Genomic DNA, 3,666 nt, shown 5'->3' with positions numbered 1-3,666 from the left:
CTTCTGTCTGAGGAAATATTTCCCCAAACCAGTTGTGGGAGGGACTGCTTGCATCTGTTTCCTAGAGGAACCCCATCCAGAGGTTTTCTCCCAAATTTGCCCTAAACCAGGACATATAATAAGCATACACTTCGCAGAAAAATTATTCTTTAAGCAGAATGAGAGATGGGGTAGGGGGTGTCTTCTCTGTGTCAGTCCACAGAGCTACAGCCAGCAGCTACTGTATTAGTTCATGAAACAGATCCCTGACAGATCACAAAGTCCATTTAAGTTCTGTTAACTCTGGTTGCACCATATTGCAACATCAATTCCCAAGCCCTCATTGGTTTTTAAAGTCTCCCATATCTGCAGTCTTTATTTAAACAATATGCAATTTTTCAATTGTAAGATCATTGTCTTATTTGGTACACAGAATGAATGATGATCATTTAATGGGCATGCTTTAATAAGGAGAAAATGAAACATTTAATGTAAGTTTGGACCTTACTTTCTGAAACAACAAGAACAGAGATGTAAAGCATGAACATGAAGCATTTTAGAACAAGACTTAGGCATGGGGCAGTCCTAGACCTTTAATGCAGGACACGGAAGATGAAAGTAATTTTAGCTTTGGTGCTTGTCAAGTCCAATTCTAGACTAGTGTTCATAGTTCATGTGATGTTGTAGATGGTACAGAACACAACCAACCAAACTCACCTAGAGACGAACTCCACTACAGCCCTTGTAGAATTCAATCACAGAATGGATTCAGCTTTCTGGGCACAAGGACTAAAGTACTACAAGTCCTTTGGAATATTGTGGAGAACCACATAATAGGACACAATGCCTGGAAGTAGCAGCCAGGATACAAAAATATAATACATATTTAATAATAAGGATGATGAACTACTGGAATAAACTACCTAGGGAGTCTGTGGATCTTATTATCTCTTAATTAAGACTGGTCTTGTTTCTTAAGATGGCTATAATTGAAATCAAAGCTCTAAGTCTCAATACAAGGTTAACTAGGTGAAATGTAAAAGCAAATGGTGTACAAGAGGTCCAAGGAAAAGAGTTAGTGCTCTCCCCGACCTAAAAATTTACATAAAGTATGGAATAGAGAGATAAGCTAATATTAATTTACTGGATTGCTCATTTAATCTACCACCCGTTACCCCTTTCCCCATGCTTGAAAAAAAAAAGAAAAAAAAATTAAGGGTGGAGCCTATTTTTGAAAAGCGACATTTCATGAGAGATCAAAAATGCAGGAAAATCATGGGGACAAGGATGAAAGAGAGCGATGTATTATGGCATAGATCTGATACCTTTCACGGCAAAACAAAGGAGAGAAAGGACAGTAGAGTAATTTCACATCAAGCTGGCAAGCTATCAGCCTCAAGGGCAGAGGCAGCAGTAATGCAGCAGCCTTACAGAGATTTTTCATAAGATTGGTGAGGTGCAAGACAGGGAGGAGAGGGCTGTGGGTTGAAGCAGCAGATCTCCTTGTGGTCTCTCCTTGAAGAACAGGAGGTGAACTCATCCAGTTATCATAAGGACATTGTTTCCCCATTTTAAGAGACTAAGTGCTTGGAGACTTTAGATCAAATACAACTCAAGTACAACCCCTGCCCAGTAGCTACCCTTGTCACACAGCAGCCAATCTGTGCTGAAACTCTTAAATGCAGAGAGGACTGAGTCCATGTAATTCAGAGCAATTCATTTATTTAATTTTATTACTATGCCCCCACTAGCAGTGTACAAGCAGCTAAGAAATGTGAGGAATTTTTTCTCCTTCCAAAATAGTTGCTAAATAATACCAATTAATAATGCTGAATTAAAAACGCAGAGAGGACATCGTTGCAAGTATTTGGTACGTGACCTCTGAACTGAGCTGGCGACATACAGCTCCTCTTCCTTAGAGGCCAGGTTCCAAGAACAGGCAACACTCAACACTTGGCATCTGACTCATCAAGCAGCTTCAAGTCAACTATGTCAGTTTTCTCTGATAGATTTTTTCAGCACTGTTTGATAACTAATGAAGACCATCTTTCAGCATGGAGGCACATAGGAAATTGAGTAAGAATCCCTAAGCCTCTGAAACATGCTCAGCTATGTACACAGTGAGAAGGAGCCACAGGGAAACAAAGTAGGCAGGATCATCCAGTACAAGCAGGGCCACATTAGAGCTAAGTAGCACTTGGGAGAGCTTTCTTCACGGGATCCTAGTGCCCTCCAGGCATTTTTTTCACCGCAGTCTCTACAGGCTACAGAAAGTGCTCCTTGCAGCATGCTAGCTTTTCCTCCTAGCATACCAATTAGCAGTAAGAGTCAGCCGACCATGCCCATTTGTTCCTTAACACACAAGAACAGCTAGTGAAAGTGCAGCTCCTTAATACAGCCCCTGGGAAAAAGGGAAGGGAGAAGGTAGGATCGGAACAGGCTCTAGGCTGTAGAGACTAGAAATTATCTTTGTGCCAGAGGAAGTATTGCCTATGAGTGAAACAAAGGAGACCAGAGTTCTGACTTATGCTGGGTTTCCCCCTCCTCTGGAACTCTTAAGTAGGTCACTTCCTTTCGTTTTAGCATGGTTTCCTCATGTCTTTGGTACAGACACTAATTTCTGCCAGAACTAACATGTGATCTGATAATAAGCATTGTAGCCTATAGAGCTCAGAGAGATGCTTGATAAGAGCTGCTTGAAACAAAAACTCACACCAGTTTACTCAATAAACCAGTAATACTGCTGGATTTTGAATGATAGGTTGCAACTCCCATGCATCCCACACACACCCCTCTCTCATTAGCTGAGAGACCTAAATGCAGCACTGAAAAGGATGTCTTGGTCACCAGGTTCATCAAAATAGATTTACACAACCCCTTCCATAAACAAATCAAGAACCATCTTCTAAATGTTACCCTTGCCTTCTCCAAGGGACAAGCTGTTTCTTCTTTTGTACCAGAGTGTTTGGAGTAATTTTAAATTTCTGTGTCTAGAATGTCCTAAATATGGTCAGAAATTATACCAAGACTATGCTTGAAATTACAAGATGGAGATTATATTAATCTTTGAAATTATGAGATCGCTTTCCATTGAGGTGCCCAAGTACAGGTGTGTCAGATTTATAATGCAGTTATTCATGAACATACAAAAGATATGCAGACACTGCTTATGTTGACAGACACTATCCTTTGCAGGCAAGCAAAGGAAATCATTACCTATGTGTCTGTGTTTTAGTTTCCTCATCAGTCTGAAATGTTATTTGAGCCAAGGAATCTATGATCTGTTCTGCATATGACAAAGCATGTTTTCCTTTGTGATGTCTGATTGTTCTCAGCTTGGCTAATATTCTAACTAAATAGGCCTCCTGCTACAAAACCACATACTGTTACTCCTCACACTTCACAGCTTCAAGAGTCATGCCATATTCAGTCTTTCTCGTTTGGAAGGTCAATACCAAGTCACAGAAACATCAGTATTTTCACATCTTTCTTCTGAATTTGGCAATTCTGCACTACCCAAATCTTACCTCTTTGTGGAGCTGAAGCAACAAGATTTTTTTTCTGAGGTGAAAACGCAACAATCAACATTCAAGAGGCACAAGAGCTCAAGCAACAAAACAGTCCTGAAATGCAGGATATTTCACCTCATAGAAATGGCTAAAATAAATGAGGCAAAAATAATCAGTC

The sequence above is a fragment of the Sturnus vulgaris genome, chromosome 1 (assembly GCF_052056855.1).
Source record: "Sturnus vulgaris isolate bStuVul1 chromosome 1, bStuVul1.hap1, whole genome shotgun sequence".
NCBI lineage: Eukaryota > Metazoa > Chordata > Aves > Passeriformes > Sturnidae > Sturnus > Sturnus vulgaris.
The sequence above is the reverse complement of the archived record's forward strand: the minus strand, read 5'-3'. Positions refer to the sequence as shown.